We start from the raw sequence: 27191 nt of genomic DNA on the forward strand, positions 1-27191 counted from the left end.
TTGAAGCACTGCAGAAGAGTAGTATATACAATTTTTAAGTAATAAAATAAATAACACAACTTGTATTATTGGGGTGGACAGAATGGGGCTCTGAGCTATTCCCTGGCTTCTTATCAATAATTCCACTCTTGAGAAAGACATATTTATGATGGAAAGCTTTTGTACATCTGCATTTCCATAAATGCATATGCAGCCAAATCCGTACATTTACTTAGAAGTAAGTCTTACTGGGTCCAATGAACTTGCTTCCTAATATGTATGTTTAGGATTGTTGCTCATCCTCAAGACTTTACTAGAAAGATAATCCACTGAGTAATGACAAGGAAATGGATCTTCTCTGCTCCAGTCTGTGCTGAAAAAACAACAACTGAATAACTCTTTGTAAAGGGGGAATGAAAGATGTTGTCAAATGTATCAGAAACTAATAACATTTTGGCATTTCAGCAGAGATGACCTGAGATGATAAAATTCACCTTGTCATCCTCAAAAATAGCCTCACTCAGACAGACAATGAAGTTTAGCCTGGGAGAATTTGAAAAAGAATATTTCATTCAAGCTTTCTGAAACAGCTGAAATCAACCTATCTACCTGTATAAATTATCATAAGCTACATTAGCCAAATCTGTAATCAGTTCCAGTGTTTGCTAGGACAAAAAAGGTTATGACCTAAAAACATTTGAATTAAGTATAGCTTCTATATTGAGTCTTTCCTGTATGCGTCGAAGTTCAACATTCTCTCACTTTCTCCCTCCACTCAGAAATTGGTTAAACATTGTAATTCCATTTTTCCAATAATAATAATAAAAACCTTATTCTCATTCTGTCTGTCAAATGCTGTGTAGGAGTATGCCTTGGGCATCTGAATGCCTGAATGAAATGATGCCACAGAATGCAGCACCTGTAATTATTCAATAAATGCTGTTTTATAAGTCCTCTATATTAAAGCTGCAGATGTTTAAGTGGACAACCAATGGCTAGAAATCCAGTTATGTTATAACTACCTCCTCACAAACTCAGCTCAATGGTCTGTTCCACATCCCCCTTTCTCCTGGCCTGTCATCCTGATCAATATATATTAGGGATGGGCAGATAAATCTGTTTCTTGGTCAATTTCACATGTCTTAATTTGTTAGTCCGATCCTTCAAATTTATCTGCATTTTTTAATTTAAAAAATCAGCATGAATATCCATACATAAATATGTATTTATATATGGTTTTGTCACAAAATCCATATTCAAATACGTATATTATCTTAATGTGCACAGTTCTAAATGCATTTTATTACAAAATTCACATTTTATAATGTGGGTTTTTTCTGTTTTTGAGCCAACAACTGTTTCACAAAACGAGAAATGCAAAAACCTAATGATAATTACACAACAGTCTACACATTAATCTGGGAGATGCAGGTCAGGTAGTCCTCATCAGAATCAGAGGCGGAGCAAGGTGGGTGCGGTGGGTGTGGTCCGCCCCAGATATCACCCCTGAGGGGGGTGACATCACTGCACCAACCCTGGAATGCTCAGCATGTGTGCTGCACACACCCCTGGGATGCAAACACCCTGGGATGCTCTGTGTGCACACCCAGAACGCGCACCCATGGGATGCTCAACGCGGGTGGCACACCCCCAGGACACCCACCCACCTGGAATGCTCACTGAGGGCAACACCCCCCAGATGCTCAGCATGGGCTGAGCACCCCCGGGATGCTTGGTGCGGGCTGAGCACCCCCTGGGATGCTCACCCCACCCCCCCTGGGATGGTCGCCCCACCCCTGGGACGCTAGTCCTGCCCCAGGGTACATGCCGCTCTGGGTGCTGGAACAGCTAGCTCCGCCACTGATCAGAATTCCCAGAAACGGAATTCCTCATATTTATGGGACCGCCTCTCTTGGTATGCCCCACAGAGGACCTTAAGGTCCATGAATACGTCCCGGGCCCTAAGGAAGTCAGACTATCCTCAACCAGGGCCACGGCCTTTGCAGTGATGGCTCCGACCTGGTGGAATGCTCTGTCCCATGAGACTAGAGCCCTTCAGGATTTAACCTCCTTCCGTCAGGCCTGTAAGACAGAGCTATTCCGCCTGGCCTTTAATTTGAATTCAGCCTGATCTTTTATTTCCCTTCACTTCCCCTTTTATGAAGATTACCCACTTTGAGACCCCACAGCTAATTCTCCCCTGGCCTCCTCGCTGGCCCAAGTAGGACTAATTCAGCCAGCTAGCCCTGGTGATTATCTAATGCTTATTAGATGGATTTCCCCTAAATTGATTTCTGAACTTTGAATTTTATTGTTATTCATGTTTTTATACTGTATTTTATGCTGCTTTTATAATTAAATGTTTTAAATTTGTTGTTAGCTGCCCTGAGCCCAGTTTTTGAACCAGGAAGGGCGGGTTATAAATAAAAATGTATTTATTATTATTATTATTATTATTATTATTATTATTATTATTATTCCTGGTATGTATCAGCAACAAGGTATTTTGAGCAAGTGCTCCCTGGTTTTGGAATATCCTTCTCTGACAGCCTCACCTTGCTTCGCCAAAATTGTCCACTCTCCATCATATGGTTAATAGGTGGCTGGTGTGGAGGGTTTGGGGGAATAAGGCATGAGACCATGCCATAGCTTTAGCGCTATAGGGTTATGTTGAGCCTATGTTGTGTTTTTGCTGCATTTTTGTCATGGTGTTGTTGTTAAATGCCATGGTCCAGCAGGAACTCTAAATGTATGTCTGATTTGGCTTTGAGCAATGAGAGGATCCTTATAGTGATGGTCCCAGAACGCCCCGATAAGGAGCAGGAGGAATCAGCAAGCCCCAGTTAACTCCAGAATCCAGCACCCACAGCAGAGAGGATGGCTAAGTCTGGATGCAACAGAAAGGCATGCACTGAAATATCAGATTCCTTTAGGAAGCTGGAGGTTGCTTAAAATAAATAAAATTAGGGCTCCAACAAAAGGAATACCACAGATTAAAAATGCACTCATAGGCAGCGGAGTCAAAAAAGCTATAAAAGGAAAGAAGTCTCTCTTTTTTAGAGAGAGAGAGAGAGAGAGAGAGAGAGAGAGAGAGAAGTCTCACCCAATTGTTATCATCTGAAGGGGGGCGGGGATGAACTCCTGCAATCCAATGATAAAGCTACAATAGGGCAAGCCACAAAGGAACTTGGGGAGCAGATTTTCAAAGATATGAAGAGTATTAATCAAAAATATCTCCAATGCATCAGAAGCAGGAAACTAGCCAGAGAGCAATGAGACTGTTTAAAAGGCAAAGATAATAAAAAAGTACTCCTGAAGGAAGATAGAGAAATATAGCCGAGAATCTGGCTGAATTATATTTATTAGTCTTCGCTGCAGAAGGGTTGGAGAGAAACCCAAACTACAACCATTCATTTCAAGGAGAGCATCCTTTGTAGACTATCTTGAAAATCTAGATTAATAAAATTCTGCTTTAAAGAAGAAGAAGATAGCATCTGGAGAACTATGTCAGCCTGAGGTGACCAAAGAAGTACAGTTTTGGAGCTGACTAAATCACTAAAACCAGATTGCATTCATCCAAGAAACTCAAATTTGAAATTGTTGTGCTCACAGAGAGATAGAGGCTGAGGGATAGAGGCGATAGAGGAGCTGTTCCAGAAGGGTGTGATTTGTATTGAATAGTTTGGCATTGATAAAGCATCCTGCACATCCAAGGAATTGTAGATGCCCTCCTAATATATTAATGTAAAGAAATTAAAGAAAGTGAGAGCTGGACCATAAAGAAGGCTGATCACCGAAGAATTGATGCTTTTGAATTATGGTGCTGGAGGAGACTCTTGAGAGTCCCGTGGACTGCAAGAAGATCAAACCTATCCATTCTGAAGGAAATCAGCCCTGAGTGCTCACTGGAAGGACAGATCCTGAAGTTGAGGCTCCAATACTTTGGCCACCTCATGAGAAGAGAAGACTCCCTGGAAAAGACCCTGATGTTGGGAAAGATGGAGGGCACAAGGAGAAGGGGATGACAGAGGACGAGATGGTTGGGTAGTGTTTTTGAAGCTACCAGCATGAGTTTGACCAAACTGCGGGAGGCAGTGGAATACAGGAGTGCCTGGTGTGCTCTGCTCCACGGGGTCACGAAGAGTCGGACACGACTAAACGACTAAACAACAACAACAACAAAGAAATTAAATAAATGGAGGTTAGTTTCACAAACCGTGTCATGAAATGATGCTCCAGAGCCATGCTAAGGTTATCTAGGTCATAGAATCATAGAATCATAGAATCATAGAATCATAGAATCATAGAATCATAGAGTTGGAAGAGACCACAAGGGCCATCGAGTCCAACCCCCTGCCAAGCAGGAAACACCATCAGAGCACTCCTGACATATGCTTGTCAAGCCTCTGCTTAAAGACCTCCAAAGAAGGAGACTCCACCACACTCCTTGGCAGCAAATTCCACTGTCAAACAGCTCTTACTGTCAGGAAGTTCTTCCTAATGTTTAGGTGGAATCTTCTTTCTTGTAGTTTGGATCCATTGCTCCGTGTCCGCTTCTCTGGAGCAGCAGAAAACAACCTTTCTCCCTCCTCTATGTGACATCCTTTTATATATTTGAACATGGCTATCATATCACCCCTTAACCTCCTCTTCTCCAGGCTAAACATGCCCAGCTCCCTTAGCCGTTCCTCATAAGGCATCGTTTCCAGGCCTTTGACCATTTTGGTTGCCCTCCTCTGGACACATTCCAGTTTGTCAGTGTCCTTCTTGAACTGTGGTGCCCAGAACTGGACACAGTATTCCAGGTGAGGTCTGACCAGAGTAGAATACAGTGGCACTATTACTTCCCTTGATCTAGATGCTATATTCCTATTGATGAGGCCCAGAATTGCATTGGCTTTTTTAGCTGCCGCGTCACACTGTTGGCTCATGTCCAGTTTGTGGTCAACCAGGACTCCTAGATCCTTTTCACATGTACTGCTCTCAAGCCAGGTGTCCCCCATCTTGTATTTGTGCCTCTCATTTTTTTTGCCCAAGTGCAATACTTTACATTTCTCCCTGTTAAAATTCATCTTGTTTGTTTTGGCCCAGTTCTCTAATCTGTCAAGGTTGTTTTGAAGTGTGATCCTGTCCTCTGGGGTGTTAGCCACCCCTCCCAGTTTGGTGTCATCTGCAAATTTGATCAGGATGCCCTTGAGTCCATCATCCAAGTCGTTGATAAAGATGTTGAATAAGACCGGGTCCAAGACAGAACCCTGTGGCACCCCACTAGTCACTCTTCTCCAGGATGAAGAGGAACCATTGATGAGCACCCTTTGGGTTCGGTCAGTCAGCCAGTTACAAATCCACTGAGTGGTAGCATAGTCAAGACCGCATTTTACCAGCTTCTTTACAAGAATATCATGGGGTACCTTGTCAAATGCCTTGCTGAAATCAAGGTAGGCTACATCCACTGCATTCCCTTCATCTACCAGGCTTGTAATTCTGTCAAAAAACGAGATCAGGTTAGTCCGACATGACTTATTTTTCAGAAATCCATGCTGACTATTGGTGATCACAGCATTCCTTTCTAGGTGCTCACAGACTGTTTTCTTAATGATCTGCTCCAGAATCTTCCCTGGTATTGATGTCAGACTGACTGGGCGGTAATTATTTGGGTCCTCTCTTTCCCCCTTTTTGAAAATAGAGACATTTGCCCTCCTCCAGTCTGCCGGGACTTCGCCTGTTCTCCAGGAATTCTCAAAGATGACTGCCAGTGGTTCTGAGATCACATCTGCCAGTTCTTTTAATACTCTTGGATGCAGTTCATCTGGCCCTGGAGACTTGAATACATCTAAACTAGCCAAGTATTCTTGTACTATCTCCTTAGTTATTCTGGGCTGTGTTTCCTCTGCTGAATCATTTGCTCCAAATTCTTCAGGTCGGGCATTGTTTTCTTTATCGGAGAAGACTGAGGCAAAGAAGGCATTGAGGAGTTCAGCGCTTTCTGTGTCCCCTGTTTGCATTTCACCATCTTCTCCTCTGAGTGACCCCACTGTTTCTTTGTTCTTCCTTTTGCTACGAACATACCCATAAAAGCCTTTTTTGTTGCTTTTAACCTCTCTAGCAAGCCTGAGTTCATTCTGTGCTTTAGCTTTTCTGACTTTGTGTCTACACGTGCTGGCTATTTGTTTGAATTCCTCTTTGGTGGTTTCCCCCCTTTTCCATTTTTTGTACACATCCTTTTTTAATCTTAACTCAGTTAAAAGTTCTTTAGATAGCCACCCTGGCTTCTTTAGGCACCTTCCATGTTTCCGTCTCATTGGTATTGCCTGAAGTTGTGCTTTTACTATCTCCCTCTTAACAAACTCCCAGCCATCATGAACTCCCTTTCCTTTTAGTATTACTAAAGGTCAGTTAAGGATGACCTACGTGATGCCGTTCTTGCCTCTAGCAATCTCCCATTGTCACTGATTCTGCATCCTACTTCACAAGAATGAATTTATATGGAGAATGAGAGAGATTGGTAGGCAGGAGTATTCAGTCCCTGTGTAGTTACTATGTATGCATAGGGATCAAAATTTTGGAAATGGGCTCAGGAAAACAAACTATTCTCTGATTTTTATTTCTTATTCATGGGGAGGAGCGAACCTCCCTGAAGAAAAGTAAGCATGACTTCTGTAAAGAGAAGTTTTGCCTTTCTGACCTTTTAAAATTATTTGAGTGTGTCACCAACTATGTAGAAAGGGGGCTTCCAGTAGACATTATGTAACTGAACTTTCAAAAGGCTTCTAACAAATGTTCTTCATCAAAGACTTGGGAGTCGTGGGATAAAATAAGTCCTCCTACAAAAGATACCTTTCATAGGAATAAGAGGTCACATTTAATAATAGAGCATCAAAATGGAAAAAGATATAGTGGAACATTCATCCAAACTTTAAGAAGACCAAATGAAATTGGTGGAACTCAATTTAGTCGTCATTACTAACTTGAATACATTTATTTCAATAGGCTTATTTGAAGGAGGTCTAAGTCTGGAACCTCAAGCATCAATTAATTGTGGTGAAGCCATTAAAAAAAACAAATTCGTTATTAATAATTCTTAGCAAATGGACAAAAATCATATTACATCAATTATAATGCCATTATATAAATTCAAATTTGCAATACTATGCAGCTCTGATTATTGGCCCAGCTCAAAAATTATACAATCAAGAAATTGGGGAACTAAGATGATGAGAACATTGGACAATGTCCTCTATAAAAAAAGACCAATGTTTGGGAGTTGGTAGTAGCGAGATAAGAACATAAGACGAACTCTGCTGCAACAGAGCATCCTCTTCTCAAAGCAGTCTCTTGTCAAAGTACATCAGTCTTCTTTCTTTGGTGATCACTTGTATCCAAGTAAGATTGTGTTCCATGAACACGGTCTTAACAGTGAGTCTGTAAGTGACTGTGGAGGCCAATTCTGGATCCACATGCCCTTCCACAGTGGGGACATAGGTTTCCAGGTGAGAGTTGGTCCATATTTCTCCATAACATCCATCTGAATCAGGAGAAACCCTGGGACAGTGGTGGGATGGAAGAGGAAAGAATAACTGAGCTTTAATTTTGGCAAGATGGAGGCACTGGGTGTGAGTGGTTCCTGGGTCCAAGATATTGGTCAATTGCCTGCTTTGGGCACTGAAGGAACGCTCTCCTTAAAGGAGCAGGTATGCATTTCTCAGATGTGTTTCTGGATCCAGCTCTGTCACTGGAGGTTCAGGTAGCCTCAGTGGTTAGAAGTGTCCTTTACCACCCATGACTGGTGCAAAGTTTACAGCCATTCCTGGTCTGGCAGAGCTTGATCACAGTAGTTCAGGTATTCCTGTAATCCTATGTAGGACTTCCACTTGAGCTGGAAGCTGCAGTAAATGCAGAATGCTTCAGCACGGTTGCTACCAGAGTGAAAGACCCCACCATTGCTTAGAAATCTGCACTTGTTGCTACCAGGCCAAATTAAAAGTGTTCCTATTAGTCTATAGAGCCCTTAAGAATTTGGAACCAGTTTATTTGTGGAATCAGCCTATCCCATGTATTACCCTTTCCCAATGCCATAATGCCCAATGGCACTGTTACAGATGCCACATAATACCAGTCTGTACATGTACGAAATTGATCTTTTAGTGTGACAGCAGCTACTCATTGTAGACTCTGTGCCTATTGACATCACACACACTCATTGCACTCTTTTGGGCACCTGCTTAATATGCTGTTTGCACCAGTGATTTATATAATGGCATTATGATATTGGCGGTTTTATTTTTGATCCCTTTCCTAACTATCCTTAACATAGAATGTGCCTTTTTCATAGCTGCCTACCACAGAACGGCTCGTCATTTTCAATGGGCTATTATCCAACCTCTCATGCCATTCATTACTAGTTCGGACCCCATTAGTGTATATACAAAGTTAGGAATTTTTATTATTTTTGTTCCCAACATGCATCACTTCACATGATAATGAAAACTGTCCTTGCCATTTTAGGAAAATGAAGGCCAACTATTACTGGTATGGCTAGCATCACTTGACAGGCTACCTCCTGTCCATGAATTTGTCTGCTCGTCTTTTAAAGGAATGAGAGAAAAGAGGACCTGAAGTTCAGAACCATACAGCTGATTCAGCCCACCTTGTTTCAAACTCTTCTTCTGTAGCACTGGTAAAGCCAAGGAACAGCACCCAATTTCCTGTGTGCTGTGTTGCAAAGTGATTTCTGAATGTCGCTCAGGGTGTTGCTTAGTTTTAGCATTGACCCTGACAAAGGGTATTTGAAATGTGTCAGGCTGAATCAATTCAATTTTTGTGTACTTAAGAAGTGCTCTCTTTTCTTCCTCTTGCATTGGTGTCTCCTTACCTTTTAAAGTCACCTAAATTAATGACCAGCACTACTACTTTTGCCAAGGATTATGTGCCTGAACACTGCTGAAAGCTAAGGAAACATTTAGTCCATCCTATCAAGGCAATTCTTTATGTCCTTAACATAGGGTTTAACACTGGAGTGCTTCTCTCTCTGCCATTATTTTGTTACTTCAAGACCCCAATCATTAAACATAATGATAAATATTCTAAGGACAAAACCATCAAATTGATGGGGCGTGTTGTGACCTGGTGTTTGAGTACATCACTGAAAGTGAATACAACATGTACAACATTTTTCTGAAGTTATGGTTGGAGAGGAGAGTCTGAGTAATTTGCTCTGTCCTCTTGCCCTTTCATATTTTTTCTATATCTTTTTTAAGGTAAGCACATCCCCAAGAGCATATCTGGCAAATTTCCCAAAAAGCACTTAAAAATTGAGGAAAGAATATTGACTTAAGCATCCTCTCATTTAACTTGCAAAAAGAGGGTGGGCAGGGAGGTTGAAGTATGCTCCATTAAATTAAACAAAAACTCTGGAAGGGTGGGGAATATTGTGAGATCAGAAAAGAACTCCTTAATGATGTTAAGATTTTTTTAAAAGCTACTTTGCATACAGCATGAATTAACATATGTGTGCACACACAAGCCTCAATGCTGAGACCCAAAGCTAAGAACCAATAATGACTCAAGAGAGTTTAATGGTATTGCACAAGGCAAAACTAAAACAAGGTTTTCTCAGGGCCTCTGCATCTGCAATGAACTGTTCTCCATGCCAACAGCCCTAAGCTAAATTGCAGGAACTTTATATTTGGGCTGGACCTGAACCTGAAATTTAATAGGCCTACGGCTCTTCTCTGTTGATCAGATGAGGGCAGAAAACCTAATATTTATACCAAGCCTGTCCAATTCAGGGGTTTCATACTCTCTTCCAACCACAGGGTTGCAGCTCACCTGCATCTATACCTCAAGAAGGGATTAAGGCCAGAGAATATTCCAGCTCTCTTCAGGTGTTACAATTTTAGCATTCTTTTCTTATGGGGGCAGTGATAATGGGGGCACTAACTCATCTCTCATCTCTCATTTGTTGAGAGAGCTACACTCATTTTCAGTCTATTAGTGGGCAGGTTCAATTTTCCTGGGTTTAATTCACAAAGTCTTAAGCAACTTGGGTTTAATGTATATGAAGGACATCCTGATTTCTTATGCTCCATTGCCATCATTGAGATATTCTAGTGGGGCACATTTGGTGGTCCCCCATGCCTCTGGGATTTGGTCAGCCTTTATCAGGGACTGAGCATTTAGTGTGGCATGCCTTTCCCCGTGCAACTCCTTGGCAATAGAGGTCTTACAGGAGTCATACCTGCCTTGTGTTAGACATCTTCTGAAAACTGTACTGTTCAGAAAGCCTTTTGGAACATGATTTGTTTTTGCGTGGTTTTTTTTTTGGGGGGGGGGGGTTAGCCAACCAGTCTTTATTGATTCCCTCCTCCCCCCCCCCCGTTACTTGCAATGTTGCACTTTCTACGTTACACATCACCTTGTTAAAATTTTTTGATGAAATTGTGGCTTATAAATATTAAAATAAATAAAACTGAATAAATAAATTGCACACCCTCCACATCACTGTTTTAGTCACCTTCTAAGACATGGAGGACAACTATCCAATGCAATGGGCCTCCTGTACACACAGAGGCTCTTCACAAATTTTGGAACCTAGTCAAATCAGGGTTCTGGTGTGCGCGGTATTGCCAACAAGTACAGAGGCTTCTCTGCTTCAGAACATTACTCTCAACCAGTTGAAAGGTGAGTGGAATAGCAATGCAGGGGGCAGATTTAAGTGTGTGTCACCACTGCTCCCCTCACATGGAGTGGCATTCGGTTATTTGCTGTGATGTCTGGTTGTGGAAAGGAAAATCCTCTCTCCACACCCCTCCTAAATTTTGTTCCATGACCTGTCATTGAAATTCTACTCAATATTGATTCAGAGTAGATTCCAATGTATAGTTAGCAGAGTAAAAACTTAAACACATTGCAGGATTCCCAAAAAATAGACTAGAGGCAATTAATATTTCATCCAGCACAACTTTACTGCTACTGAAGGCAAATGAGCATAATGGTCACAAATCCAGAACATTCAGGACTGGCACTGCCCATAAGAAATCCAGTTGCAGCAGACTTAACTTAAACTTACAATAATTTATAATAAATCTAAACCTCAACACTAAGCATATCATGTACAGAACTGCACACCAGAAGGAAGAGAGATAGAAAGAGAAAGTGAAACTAAGGCTCCTTCTGGCCTATTATTATAATCAGCATGACCTTGACAGAAGAGATAACAGAACCAGTTTAAGCCAGCTGTACTCAGCTTCTCTGAAGGTATAACCCAAACACCATGAGCCTTCAGCTTGTTTCCTTCACACAGACAAGCTTCCAGAACCCTCTTGAATTAATTAGAATAGGAAAGATCTGTACACAGCAGATCAATACTATCTGTACTAAGAAATGCAAACTCACAGTTCCCACCAATCATCTGAAATAGATTTGGGGAACGTGTATGAAAGGTATGCCATATTGCACATGGTAACCAAATGCTTATTTCAAACACCTGAAGAGGTCTGCAGTCCCACTTTAAGTCAGGGAAAACGTTCAGGTCAAAGAATGGTTCTATATCCCGAGTAAAATCTGAGTTGAGCTGCTCCAGATTCCGGTTTGTCGAAACTACTGGAAAAACACAGCATGGACCTCATAGCTTTACAACCACTTGCTTGCAAAGTTCACCCTAACAATGGGCCACAATTCTGGCAGTCGAAGCAGCAGAATTCCACTGGGTCTCCAGAGACACCCAACTTTTATTATATGTAGCAGATGGTGACAGCAGCCACGAAATTAAAAGACGCCTGCTTCTTGGGAGAAAAGCAATGACAAACCTAGACAGCATCTTAAAAAGTAGAGACATCACCTTGCCAACAAAGGTCCGTATAGTAAAAACTATGGTTTTCCCAGTAGTGATGTATGGAAGTGAAAGCTGGACCATAAAGAAGGCTGATCGCCAAAGAATTGATGCTTTGGAATTATGGTGCTGGAGGAGACTCTTGAGAGTCTCATGGACTGCAAGAAGAACAAACCTCTCCATTCTGAAGGAAATCAGCCCTGAGTGCTCACTGGAAGGACAGATCGTGAAGCTGAGGCTCCAATACTTTGGCCACCTCATGAGAAGAGAAGACTCCTTGGAAAAGACCCTGATGCTGGGAAAGATGGAGGGCACAAGGAGAAGGGGACGACAGAGGACAAGATGGTTGGACAGTGTTCTTGAAGCTACCAGCATGAGTTTGACCAAACTGCGGGAGGCAGTGGAAGACAGGAGTGCCTGGCATGCTCTGGTCCATGGGGTCATGAAGAGTCGGACACGACTAAACGACTAAACAACAACAACTTTCCAAGTGGCTTTCCTGTGGGAATTGGCATTTCCTCCCTGATTCTATACGTAAGAATTGCTGTGGTTGTATGAGTCTTTGTTATCATATCAATAAGTCAACAGCAGCAGGGATGCTTCACTTCATATACCATTGAACTAACTTCGGGGTATATGAACCTACCCTTGGGAGCTTAGTGGTCTTCTCAAAGAACAATTTAAATTCTTTTGTAGAACTGCTAAAAGGACCATGGGATTATATTTCCTCCTGCCTTCAAGATTTTCAAAAGTACAGTCATAATTATGACTTTGGAAAACAACACTTCAAGAACTCTAAGTGCAACAATTATATGTGACTGAGCACTAACTCTTCGTGCATGTTGGTGGGTAGGTAGCAGTTAGCTATTTATAGTGACTAGACTAGACTTGCAGAGTTTCTGAGGTTTCTTTGAATAAGCTGAATTACAAATAAATACATATTTTTTTTCCCCTTAACTGGTAGGCATATCTTTCTCAAGGTGTAGGGAATATTACCTAAGCAGCACTATTTCTAAAGCAGAAAAAGAAGGCTTTTTGATCAATTGCATGAACCTTGGTTCAAAAAGTGTTGAAAATTGTTCTATTTCCAGGCAACCTGGTGAGATGGCTACAATGTCATTTTGGTATTTGTGCAGTCTAGTTATATAAAATTGCTTTTAGGTCACTTGGAATATGGTCAGCCCTGAGGGACTTGAAAGCAGCCTTTCTGATACCATTCCAAGATATTATTTGGACCCTATAGCCCATATCGGTGAAATGACTTAGGTGCCCTTAAACTGCTTTCTCCCCACAGACAATTCCATCCATCGTCTTCCATATGTAAACAGTGTAATGGTCAATTACAGTCTCAAAATACTTATACAGCCTAGGGAGGAGAAATGGGAGGGGGGTCTCTTTCATAAGAAATGCAATACCTGTAATGGTGTTTGTTTTCTTCCAAGAATACTGTTAATATAGCATGAAACAGTCGAATCAGCAATTTTGAATTCAAATTATAGTCCCTATAAAGGTGAACCTTTTAAAATGTGACACCAACCACAAGGAATGTCTATAGGGACAAAAAAGGAGGTGGCTGCAATACCAAGGTGAAGCACACAGAGAAACAGGGAAGTTTCAAACTTGTTTGACACCCGATCTAAGAACTGTGGTATTAATGCATATTCCATGTTGCATTACAAATTGCATTTCAAGTGATTCATATCACATTTCATTATATATCCAATTACACTGAGACAGGGGTATTATTAATGTTTTAATGGTTTTTAAAAGTTAACTAAGTGATATAAAGAAGGGACATGAGTGACGCCGTGGGTTAAACCACAGAGCCTAGGACTTGCCGATCAGAAGGTTGGCGGTTCAAATCCCCGCAATGACGGGGTGAGCTGCCGTTGCTCGGTCCCTGCTCCTGCCAACCTAGCAGTTCAAAAGCACGTAAAAAGTGCAAGTAGATAAATAGGTACCACTCCGGTGGGAAGGTAAACGGTGTTTCCGTGTGCTGCTCTGGTTTGCCAGAAGTGGCTTAGTCATGCTGGCCACATGACCCGGAAGCTGTCTGCGGACAAACGCCGGCTCCCTCGGCCAATAAAGCGAGATGAGCGCCGCAACCCCAGAGTCGGTCACGACTGGACCTAATGGTCAGGGGTCCCTTTACCTATGTGTTATAAACAATAGCATTATACAGTTGCTCCTGAGAGGGTGTTTGTTTGTTTGTCTGTCCAGCAATGACATCAGAATTAGGTTCCCCAAGTATCTAGCTAGGGGCTTTTCTGGTATCACATCTACAAAATGAAACTGAAATCTCAAAATGAGGATACAGTAAATTAAATGCATTTGGTGTACACAAGTTTGTATGCGTTGCACTGCAACTGAGCCCCTGATAGTGGTGAAAGTATTTGGCCCAATGATGGGCAACCACAAATCAGTAACTGCTCTGCAGAATTTTTTGCTCCTTCTCCATCTCTGAATGCCGCTAGAGGCCACATCTCAACTGTTATTGAAATTCAGCCATAACAGGCTTCCTCTGAACATAATGCTTTTTCTCCTCGTTCCCTTGTTACTGGCCAAGAGTTGGCCGGTGCCCCAGTTTTAAATAATGCTACATCATAACGGTATTGAAGGTGCTTGTACCAATATGTAGTTATTCTTGGACACCAAAGCACTCTATAACACATCCTTTGAACTGCTGACAGGGTGTATATTTAAGAAAAATGAGACATTCCAACGTGTTTCTATTGTGTACTGTCTTGAACGTATGCCAGAAGCTTGTTTGTTAACTGGAGAACTTAAAACCCAGATTGTAGCAACGAGGAGAAACCAACACAGAAAGTTGGAAGGTTGCCTATAGTGGACTCGGCTAGCAGCTCAGTTAGAGCTTCATTTGCCAGATGAAAGGGACACATTCTGTCCAATCCTAAACAGGATGACACAAAAGGAAGTTCTACTGTGGCCAACAAATTGGTTATATAATATCTTACTGTGTCCTCTGTCCCACATACAATGTAGCAATGTAGCTTTGCGTGTGGATACCTTCTGGAAGTCTAGGATTTGGAGCAACAAATCTCATTGCCAGAGGCTTGCACATGCCCAGAACTGTGTCCCTTTCCATCCTTGCTTATAATCAAGAACAGATTTTGGGGTGAGGGGCATTCTTTCTTCTCTTATTTTTATCTGACTCTAATAGCATAGACCTCACAAGTGCTTTCTTACTGTGAGGGTGCAATCATGTTGCAGTTTGGTGACCCCGCAAATTGTGGCAGGTTGAGAGATCAGCAGGTGAATGGCTCAGGCAGATGAGCAAATGAGAGTGTTATAAGAGGGGAAATGTGGTGGGATGACATGTAAAGGGAGGAAAGTCAAGGGGCAGGCAGCAGGTGGTAGGTAAGTAAGGCTGGAAAGCAATGCAACTAGGAGTGCGGCCCCTAGTCAGTAATAACCTTGGAAGGCAAGACTATTCAATCTTGTCCTGTGATTGCTGTTTATTTGTTTGTAGCACATTTCATTTTGTGCAAAATATCAAAGCAGTTCACATTATACACTAATGACCAAAATCAACAGGAATCAACAGTACCACTCATGAGAAGACTGGGTGCTTCTCTAAATCATAATGGGAATAGCATTCCATGGGTGGATGCCCACATGATTCCCAATGAAATGGGCACAGTCCCATGTCACCACATCAATTGCTCCTTGGGCATAATTTTAGGGAACAGGTTTCTTCTCCACCCACATCAGTTGCTATTTTTAAGACCTGCTGCATTTACTTCCTCCCTCCATCTTTAGCATGTTGCTCTCCCTCTTTTTATTCCTTGGAAGCAATGCTTAATTCAAGCTAGAGTGTTTCAGAAGAGAGCGCTGGAACCTTCTGGAATGGGGTGGCTTAGCTCTGAAAGATACGTATATTAATAATAGCAACTGTATTTCTGTGAGCATATGCAGGCTGCTTCTTCACCATAGCTAGCAGCCGCTTGTTAGTGGAAAGCTCACCAAGACAATGACTTCTTAGGTTGGCATAAGTTTTGGTCTTCACAAGGAAACGCTACCTGCATGTGAGGAAGAAGGAACCGCCAGACTGTACAATATTGCAAAGACAAGACTGAGCTCCCTGTGTGTCCTATCTTGACAGAATGCTGATGGTTTCCCAATGCCTAAAATGTCATAAAGACCAAGTAGAAAACTTCAAATGCTTTTCTAAAGCGTCAGCTGGAAATGGTTCCAGCATTTGAAACAACTGATTTCAATGAAATGAATAGATAGATATATGTGACAAAGTAACCCTCAAAAGAACAAGGAGTCGTGTAGGACTTTAAAGCCTAGCACACTTGTTATACTCCTGCCAACCTAGCATGCTCCTGCCAACCTAGCAGTTCGAAAGCACGTCAAAGTGCAAGTAGATAAATAGGTCCCGCTCCGGGGGGAAGGTAAATGGCGTTTCCGTGTGCTGCTCTGGTTCACCAGAGGCAGCTTAGTCATGCTGGCCACATGACCCGGAAGCTGTACGCCGGCTCCCTTGGCCAATAAAGCGAGATGAGTGCCGCAACCCCAGAGTCGGTCACGACTGGACCTAATGGTCAGGGGTCCCTTTACCTTTACACTTGTTATGCCTTAAGGCAGGGGTCAGCAACCTTTTTCAGCAGTGGCCCGGGCAGACTATATTTTGAAACAAAAAAATGAACTAATTCCTATGCCCCACAAATAACCCAGAGATGCATTTTAAATAAAAGCACACATTGTACTCATGTAAAACAAGCTGATTCCCGGACCGTCCGCGGGCCGGATTGAGAAGGTGATTGGGCCGCATCTGGCCCCCGGGCCTTAGGTTGCCTACCCCTGGCTTAAGGTAACTCTAGTTGAAATCTTTTAGATGCTACGTGATTCTTTGCTGTTTTTTACTATAACTGACTTACACTGCTGCTTTTCAGGAAGCATGAATTTTATGAAGAAACCTTAAATTAACATTGAAAAGAAGGAATGGAATAAAAGCTTTATCCATGAAACATTGATGGAGTTACATAAAGATTTAAAATAAAATTCCTGAAATTCCTCATTTGATCAGTCAGAACAGTGATTGATATACCCTTCACCAGGTCTTGACTAAGGCTGTGAAAACCTGAGAGGAAAAAACAAAAAGTGAGAGGACCCCCCACAAAGCTTTCATATCTCTAGTTTTGACATATACTTCGAAAGAACTGAACAACAAAATAATGATTTAATGTTTTGAATATGAGTTTATCTAGCTTAAATTTTGGAATGCTCCTTGTTCACCCAAGCCAGTATTTGGGGCTTACTTCCCCTTTCAGTTGCATCCAAGGAACTTAGCAACTTTAACCTCCAAAAAGTGATTAAAAGCTGTTGTTTTCCAGTCTGTTGTTGGGCATGGACCATCTTTTCTGTCTCACGTTGGATATTTCATAAACACAGATGCAATTTACTTCTTCTCAGAGTTTCCATAGATGCCCATATACAACAGATATGGAGATATTGGAAATAACTATGCTTTGCTTTGCTTGTTGAATATTCTCCTCCATGCACCATCCCTTGCCCCTCTTAAAAAAGTTATATACAAATGGTAACATAGCTATCATGAAGACAAAGAAGCTTGATGTCTGAACTACCAACTAGGAATGAGCACAGGACAGCTGTCTTCACAACTGGCTCTCTTTATCCACCCAGGCAGGCTCCTAGTAAAACTGCCAGGCTCTCCTGTGTTGCAAAACTGTATGTGCCCCTTTTTTGTGATTTAATTATACACAGATTAGCGCGCACCCTAGCTAGACACAAGGCTGTAAATCTACTACCCATCACTTCACCTCTAACTTTGGTTGTCCTCCAGGCTTGTGATCTGATACGCCAGCATGAAGCAGCTGGATGCCTCCAGATAATTGTTTTGAACCACTTTGTATAGTATTCATGTGTTTCTGAAGTCTTGGGAACTAACCAGGAATGGGTAGGTACTTTTTGTAAGAATTTTGTCTGATTCTCTCCATTTCTTGTGTTAACTCCTTTGGGGACCTCATTGATCTCAACACTTTTGTCAACCTCAAGGCTCAGGTTTTTTCATCAGTATAAGATAAGGGGTTGCCACCTTCTGTTCTGGATGAAAAGAATCAATGTGATAGAAGTGAACATCTTTTGAATCCACCCACATCGGGTGTCAAGGGAGATACCTTGTACCTTTTGAAACATCTGTAAAAGCATCTCACAGGGAGATGAAAGTGTAAAAATAAAAGACAGAGAAATGCCTGATTACAAAAAGTACATGCTTTATTATACAGATTTTGAGGTTTGGGGGGGCATACAACACAACTTTGCTTGCATATGCAACTCAGTTTTGTGGGTGGTGAAATATCTGTTCTTTCATGCAGGTCGTCTAGACTCTAGTCAGTATTGTGTTTGTTGGAAAACAGCACTCTCTGTTCCACCCAAAAGCCTTTCCCCTTGGACTTACTATTCAGATCCTTCATCCTGCTACAGTACCATATGACTTCATCAAAGGAAATTCTACAATGTTCTGCACGCCCAGTCCCTGCTGCCTCCTCTTACATTCTTACTCGCACAGGAGTAAGGAAACTTAGTTCATGTCCTCAAAATGATAATAGTGATGCAAGAGTAATTATCTTTGCTGGTTCTTTCTACAAGGCCTTTAGTCAGACTAAAGAGAAGAAAAGCAGCTAAATCACAAAAAATGGGTCAGTTAGGGTTGCCCTTTAAAACAGAGAAAGAAAGTAGCTGTCTATCTTATTTATTATAAGTATTTTAAAACCACATTTCAGTCATATTCCCGGGGTGGTTTACAGAAAGACACAAACGACAACAGCTAACAGCCACAAAATTTTAAAACGCAGCATAAAAAAGTCCATTAGATTAAATTTGCATCTAAATAACTCAGGTCTTTTTCTGGCACTAAAAATGACAATAAAAAGGTGTTAAGTAAACCTATCTGTGGAGAATATTCAACAACAAATGGTCTCCCTAGAGAAGTTGTGGACTCAGCTTCCTTGGAGGTTTTTAAGCAGAGGTTGGATGGTCATCTGTCAAGTATGATTTAGTTGAGAATCCTGCATCAAAGGAGGTTGGACTCGTTGGAGCATATCAGTATTTAAAATTCTAATATGTTTCTGAACTCAAAACTACTGATGAGAAGTTTCTCCACTATTCTGTTTTTAGAATATTTAAAAATTCTAAACTGTTTGGGATGGACCTATGTATCTGGGGGGACGTGGGTGGCGCTGTGGACTTGCCTAGGACTTGCCAATCAGAAGGCCGGTGGTTCAAATGCCCGCGACGGGGTGAGCCCCCATTGCTCGGTCCCTGCTCCTGCCAACCTAGCAGTTCGAAAGCACATCAAAGTGCAAGTAAATAAATAGGTATCGCTCCAGCGGGAAGGTAAACGGTGTTTCTGTGTGCTGCTCTGGTTTGCCAGAAGCGGCTTACTCATGCTGGCCACGTGACCCGGAAGCTGTATGCCGGCTCCCTCGGCCAATAAAGCGAGATGAGTGCCGCAACCCCAGAGTCGGCCATGACTGGACCTAACGGTCAGGGGTCCCTTTACCTTTACCTTTATGTATCTGAGATACCATTTTCTTCCCCATGAACCTGCCCAGTTACTGAGATCTGTGTTACATAATGTCTTACTTATGCAACGACTTCCCCAGACAAGTGAGGAAGGTATATAAAATGGAGTAATCGGATAAAAAACTTTTTTTTATTCACAAGGCTTTTAACTGTTAATGTATGATGTGCTGCTTAATTCCACTAACTTAATATCTTCACCTAATCATGTACATGAAGAAGTAATGACTAACAACTGTAAAGACAATAGCTAGAATATATTTCAGTGACCAGAATGAAATGTTGAGTGACAGAATAGTTCTTTGCCACTCACTCATGTCAAAATGTGCCTGAATAACTTTCTTTTTGCTCATTTCCTTTTCATTATTATCATTACCAGTTGGCTATCACCAATAAAGAACCAAGACCTCTTTTGAAAAGCCATTATACTGCATTATCTGTCACTCTTTTTTTTCGATTGCCCCCAATCTTTCCTGCAATTTAACATGACATAATGTGAAAGAACAAAGAGTGCAATGACAAAGACTGGATTGATAAGGAAGTACTTGGGAGTGGGACCAAAGCCCCTTTTCTCCCAGCTTAATGAAATTTACTGCTATCGGGAATATTGCATTAAGTATGCATTGTATGGATCATCTTTGCAGATAGTTAAACACAGTAGACAGCTTTAGAATGCATGCACTAATACATCTTGGGAAACAAGGAATGTGGCAAGGGTTAAGAATTTGTCTATCATTTTGACATAGGAGCTGTTACCTGCTGAAACCTACTTCATAATTCAATAAATTGATTATTCAGCTGTCCTCCACTGTGACAACTATGCTTCATACATTAAGCTATTTCCCCAGTCAAGTTCCTGTATGGAAATTGTAACACGTAGGGTGAATCAGATACAGATAAACTTGAACTCCTAGCTTTATAATTGCTGGGCTGGGTTCAGGGCTTTCCCCCCCAGCTGGAACTCACTGAAACTCAGTTCTGGCACCTCTCAGGTGGGCACCATTGCTATCCTAAGAGAACAAGGAAGCATTCGTGGTGAGTTTTGGCCCCACTTTTTCTAGAAAAATAGCCCTGGACTGGAGCCTGGGCTTGTCCTACTTTCAGAGCCCCCACCATAGGTGTATTTGCACTCATGCTAGGCATTCTTTGCTATGCACCACCCATCCCTGTTGTGATTACCCCTCCCACTTTGTTCCCTCATATTAATTTCACCTTCCTTTAATTGAATCTGGCCTAGTCTACATATCAGAATAATGACGTATAATAATGAGATAGTAGAGTCCTGAGGTGGTGGTAGAATGAATCAGCCACTTCATAATGTAGGATGCTTCAACTGACATTATCAAACAAAACAAAACACCCTGAAAGGAGGGGGGGAGCCTAGCATGGCAGTTAGCAAGCTAGACTAGAACCATTCTCCCTAACATTCTCCACCTCCCTCACACGTATGCATATACATATTTTTACTGGCATATCTGCCTATCATCTGTCTGTCTGTCTATCATTTTTTTTTTTAAATGATATTTATTGAGAATTTAAAATTACAGAGAAAAAAAAGGGAAAGGAAAAAAGGTAAACAAAAAGAGAAATTAAACAATACAAGTCAATAAAAAAAAAACAAAAAAAAAAACAAAAAACAAAACACACAATACATCAAAACCAAAAACAAAAATAAACAAAAAATTTAAAAACAAATCCAATATTCCCAAATCTTTATCTTTCATTAACTTGTTTCATCGACCTCCTCACACCTCCCTTTTTTGTATTCTAGTTATTAATTATCTCAGCAAATCCTTTCCATCTTTCACTATATTCTGTCATTAAATTACCTTAATTTATTTTAACCTTATCTTACCATAGAAAGCCCTAAAGCTTAAAACTTAAAGCTTATTTATACATAATTCCTTTTAACATTTCTACTAAAGCCAAATAGTTTCATTCCAACATTTTTCTAATACTCATCAATTTTACAATGATTTTCTAAATGAATTTTTAAAACTTTCTTCCAATCTTCATCCATCGTCTCTTCTTCCTGATCTTGGGTTTTATCAGTCCTTTCTATCCCTTCCATCTAGTCCATCAACCTGGTGACCTTCTATCCGAGGCTCTTAAGTCTTTTCCATGTCCCTTCTGCAGGTCTTCTTCATGTTTATACCTGCACTTTACTTTATCTTCTGCTGATCTTATTCTTAATTTCCTTCCTTTCTCACTGAGGGGTAGATCTCGGGGAGACTCCAGCTTGACAATATCTTTATCCCTTCTTGACAAGTCAGCCCATTCTCCATAGTCAGCACTGAAATCCAAAAGATATTTAAAGGCATGCTTCAAAGTCCCTCCAAGGTTAAGGGCCCCCACAACTCCAAACTCCCCCTGGCCCAAAACCAGATCCGAAAAGTCAAAACATCCCTGCATAGGGGGATCTATCCAACTTCCCATCCCCAGACCAAACAGTACTCCATCTCTCCAAATCAGACTTTCTCCAGGTTCAGTCGTCAGAAACAACAACTTATGTTCCTGCAAGGCCGCAGCTCTCTCCATTTCTATTACTTGAGGTTCAGCAACAACCTCCTCCTTTATCTTCTTCACAACTTGCCCTGTCAAAGCACATTCCTGGGTTGGTTCCTGAGTGGTTTCTATACAGGTATTCACTGTTTGTCCAAAATTGCCAACTGCAACAGTCATCAAATCCATCTTCTCATGTAGCTGTTCCAGTAAAGCTCTTGTCTTGCAAAAAGCAAGCACTAAAGCTTCTTCTGGGCACATTCTTGTTCAAGGTCAGTGTCTGGTTCTCACAATCTTTAATCTCTACAGCTGTAGAATTCCCCAGATCGACTCCAGCAACAGTTTCACAAGCTCCCTCTAGAGGAAACAATTTCTGTTTGTATCCGTCTTTTTAGAAGCAGATCCAGCAACAAAATTCCTTTCTTTTTCAGATATTTTGTTCCTTTTAAGTGCAAAAGGGAACATTGGAATCGATATGTTTCTCTTTTTTAACTATCTGACAAAAAACGTTTTATCCACAGTCAATGAACTTCCCCAAAGCATCTGTCTCTGACACCCCGTTCCCAGGTTCAAGACGGTGGAAATTTATCTTTCTTTACTCTCTCTTCTGCAGGTTTAAACAGTCTAAGATTTCCCCCCTCTTCTCCTGCTTCCAAGGGGGGTTTGGTAATTTTTACTGATGGAAATTTAGTCCTTTACAAATGACTTTCCAGACTCTAGCTTGCCATGTCTTTGCTTCAATCTATTTACAAAAGCGGAAGGCAGACTTCCTGTTTAGACCTTCCCGCTTCGGTGCCAAATTATGTATTTCATAGTCCAATTTTCCGTTCTACTCACGGGCAGTTGTTTAAAATCCAATTGTCCACAGGAAAAAGTCAGCGCTCTCCGGCAACAGCAATGCGGCTTCACTCCGTGAAAAGAGCAGTCGATTCGAAGCACCGCACCACTCACCCCACGTCGCTCCGGATCCCCGAAACCGGGTTTCCCCGCGAGTAGGGGAGGCGCAAAAGGTGCCAGCCGAATCCCACGTCCACAGGCTTCTCCCGCCTGTGGTTTTTGGTGGGTCTCCGCCTCGCCGTGGCGGTCCAGACCCTAATTCTCACGAAGCGGATTCCTCCCGATCAGAGGAAATCCGCCATTGCCGGAGGCGCTAACCCGGAAGTCCTGTCTGTCTGTCTGTCTATCATAGCATCCCCTACCTGTATCATAGCATATCAGAATTTTACAACTTCATTGTGTTGTATCTGTAGGCATTGCCAGTTCAATATGGCCTCTGCTGTGTGACGCTCAACAGACTCTGTTCCTGCCTCAGCTTTTGATAGCCTCTATCTGGAATGCTTGGCCTAAGCAGTCTCACTACCGGCTTCTTTCACCACAGCTGCCCAGGCTGCTTTTTAGTGAGAGTTCAGCTTCTCCCTCTCTATAATTTTACCACTTCCTTGGGTCAGATGTATTTGTCTGACTAGCTTGCTGACTTCACCCTCGCAGAGCTACAAATTATAGTATCCTTCACAAACTTCAATTCCCAAGGTTCAGGGGGAAGTCATGTGCTTTAAATGTGTGCTGGGTTTTTTTGAAAATTTACAGTGAGGCTCTGTTGTACATCAGTGTACATATGCATTTTTGCACAATGCATAAGGCAAAAGAAGAAGAGGCAAAAAAGGAAGGAAAACTGAAAACTACTGAAAACTCTAGAGAGCTGAGCATGTGACAGTTCTGATATTAGTGTTAGAAATTCTCCCGGGTCAACCAGAGGGCAGGCAGAGGGGAATACAGGGGAGAGCCAACCCACAGAATCATAATGGTAGACACACACTCATCCCTTCTATTAGGGAAGGGAAGGAAGCTCTTCTCGATGTAGCCAGGACAAGTAGTCTTTCCAGATATGCAGGAAGACTGTGAGAGCTGTTCTTCTTACAGTGTTCATCTAAAGTCTTTGAATAATTCAGACAAATGTCTGGTGTGCCTGAAAGCACTTTAATCACTTCAGTATAGAAACATCTTCCCTCAGGAAGATGCCCAGACTAAACCGCTCTCAGAAGTTTAAAAGTAAACGTGAGCCCTTTCCAGCGTTATAGCACATAATGCCACATAAAATGCCACAGCTGACATTTAGGAGGGAAGATATATTCTTCATTCAGCAGTAAAGCACATACTCTGTGCAGAGAAGTCCCACGTTCAAAGCCTATACTCACCACTTAAAAGAGCCTCAGGTTACTGGGCTGCAAAAACCACTCTTCCTGTAGTCTTGGAGAACCATCACCAGCCAGATAAGATAATTCTGACTCAGTATCTAAGGTGGCTTCTCTAACTGCACTCATGTGATTATTAAATCACAAATATAACTCTAAGGAGGAATTTATTTCTTTTTATTGGATGAACTTCTTTTTTGACAAAGTAATAATCATAAATAAATAAGAATAAAAATGTGCACCCCACCACCAAGACCATTCCATTGTAACCATCCAACCTCCCAAAATTTCAAAACCTCTTGTGATGGTTTGACCTCTTTCCATTTTAACAGTACAAATTCTACAAACACCTTATCTCCTCAAAATCATTTCTCCTTCATTAATGTCTTACCTTAATGACACATGTTAATTTATCATTAATACCTATATCCCACACCTATTTATACCATTCTTCCATTTTAGAGTCTGCTTGCCCCTTCCAATTCCTAGCTATAATAATTCATCCTTCGTAGCCTGTGAACCTGCCCCATCACAAATTGATAATAATGCCACCTCTGGACTTTCGGTCAGCTTTAACCCAGTGATTTCTATTATCTCCTTAAACATCCTTTGCCAGAAAAAATTGTACATATTTACACCCCCACCAAATGTGAACATAATTCCCTGTTTCCTGGCATCCCCTCCATCATAACACCGAATATTCCTTGTTTATTTGATTTAATCTGACCGGCGTTAAATACCATCTCCAAACTAATTTATAATAATTTTCTTTTATTCTTATAGACAACATTTTCAATGTATGGTTCTCCCATATTAGGAGGAATTTCAAAGCATGTTGGGGCTTCAAATTTTATTGTTGTTATTATTTTTGCCCCAGCTAGATCCTTTTTCTTTCTGTCAGTAGGGCCAATATTTTTGGGAAGTATGTCACAAACTAGGTCTAAAGCAGGTTCAGTCATTGTGGTACCCTCTAGATGATGCAGAACTCCAAACTCCAACCAATCCACCTATAAGCATGAGGGATGATAGGAGCTGAAGTCCAACATGGAGGATACCCTAATCCAGAATTTAACATAATGCTACAACAGTATGCATGCAGCCCCCTGGTCATTAAGTAGTTTTGTGTATAGTTTATTATATTGGAGAGCAGTGAAACACTGGAGTGTCAGGAGGAATGATATGGGGTCAGGGGGCAGAACCTGGCTTTGTGCTGCAGGGTTCAACCTTTCATTATGATCTCCAGGAGAAGGACTGATGGTGAGGGATCAGCACCAAGGGGATAGGGCTAATTGTTTTGAGGTGTTTTGCTTGGCTCAGGATCTGTCAGACTTCAGGAAATCTGACCCCCTACCTCATGGCAGGCTGCCTGTAATTGGAAAAGCAAGAAGCTCTTACCAAGGTATTTTATTCAGTATTCACAGAGAGCGATATAGGATGTCACCTATTGGACAATGGTGTTGCTCTGAGTGAAGTCCCAACCTCTCCATCTCTCCTATTATATGTCATTCCTGCATTGGCTGATCTGTGCTTTCTGCCTCTGAGCTTTCTGTTCTTCTGCCCTCAATGCACGCCAGGTCCTAGGAGCGGGTTGGATTTGGAATACTTTCCAAGGACACTGAGTCTGTCAGCTGTCTCTCCTCTGGTGCTTGTTCTTCTTCCTCCTGCTCCTCTCCCAATATTTCCCAGCTTCTCCCCTCTGCAGCCTCTGAACCATGACCTTCTGCAAACCACTGTTCTAAATCTATACTGTCCTCCTCTTCTCGGGGAGGTTCAGGAGAAGAGGGAGGCGGTCTCCACCATTCCTCCTCCGATGTCCAGTCCCTGACAGGATCTCTTTGTACCTTCAGCTTCATCAGACTCCATTCCGAGTCACCAGTCACAGTCAGCTTCTGTCCCCTGACCTACATGTGGACACCTCTTGTCTCCATCACATTTTGCTCCATCCTACCAGCTCTGTCCCTAATTCACAGACATGTGTGGGACATGTGTTGTTCAACTTGTTCTGGGTTACACTTCCCAGGAGGAGCAGGTGGCCAGCTTCAGGGTACTTCTGAAGCCCTGAATAATTCTCATAGGAATCTAAATGCTTCTCCTCATAGGAATCTAAATATCATCCAAAGAGTTCTTTTCAGAGGAGGCACATGGAGAAGGGCTTTGGATTGTATTTGTGGATTAACACTTTTGACATTTCTGTGGTCTGTATTTTTTAAATTTATTTTATGGCATTTTTAATATTTTAAACATCTGCATAAGCCACTTCTTATTTTATATATATTTTTGGAAGTCACTTTGAGACTTCTTTGTAAAAAGTAAAGAAATAATTAAAAAAATAGCCAATATTGTTAGCTGCCAGATATTAGCTCTCTTGAGTCCCAGAGCTTGAGGTTGCAATCCTGTACCAGTTCCTGGGTATCACCGTTGAAATTAATGGAATATACTTTGGAATAGACATGTATAGATTGCGCCGTTGGCCTAGGAGACCAGGCAACCCTATCCATGAGCCTCTTTGCTGCAGTCTGAGAGTCACAATCTTCTGTGCTCTGGGTCACATGGGACATCCATGCCAAAAGAAGACTACCGCAGCCTTAGATTATTTAGCTACCTAATTGTTTCAGAAATCAGATAGGCTTCTTAGCAGAAACACAAAGGAATAAACCCGGTGGATAAGGTTATCAAAGTAGTTTGAAGAAGCAACTATATTGCACTGCTGATTACTGGATCTGAAAAATAATGCGTTAAGAGGTATGTAATACTGATTACTTCAAGGTAATTGATTACTGATTACCTTTTCCTTGGCAGAGTAAAGCTGTTCCCATGCGGGCTACCATGACAACCATAGTATGACTTCCAATCAAGACAGGAGTGGCGAGATTGCTAAGAAAAGTAATTCGAATTGCTATTTCTCCTGGAAAGTAGTCAGATTATTTCTTAGAATTGCATTTTTAAAGTATTTCATTTGCTGCCCCCGAGTTCTTTGAAAAGTTTGCTTCACATTACTCTGACTCTATTCTTTCCATTATCCTTCATTTTAGAGAAAAGCGGGGGGGGGGGGGGAGGTCTTAATAAAACCAAGATTGGATCCCATAATTTTGAAGACAAACTGCTAAAAAATAAAATAA

The 27191-nt window shown here is 41.6% G+C and overlaps 1 protein-coding gene across 4 annotated transcripts in view; it reads left to right on the forward strand.

Moving 5' to 3' along the window:
- The window catches only part of LOC308484930 (uncharacterized protein), a 183609-nt gene that overhangs the window by 89549 nt on the left and 66869 nt on the right, over nt 1-27191 (forward strand). For 2 of the 4 annotated variants that reach the window (XR_013990177.1, XR_013990178.1), the window contains one exon: nt 14991-15099. The exons of 1 other annotated variant lie outside the window; for it this stretch is intronic. The gene's annotated coding sequence lies outside the window, so the exon portion shown is untranslated. Of the gene's footprint in view, nt 1-14990; nt 15100-17639; nt 17754-27191 lie in introns of those variants that run through there. One more of the 4 variants, XR_013990176.1, reaches the window with a different exon arrangement.

This window comes from Podarcis pityusensis, assembly GCF_964106645.2.
Source record: "Podarcis pityusensis genome assembly, chromosome: 9".
In the NCBI taxonomy this organism is placed as follows: Eukaryota; Metazoa; Chordata; class Lepidosauria; order Squamata; family Lacertidae; genus Podarcis; species Podarcis pityusensis.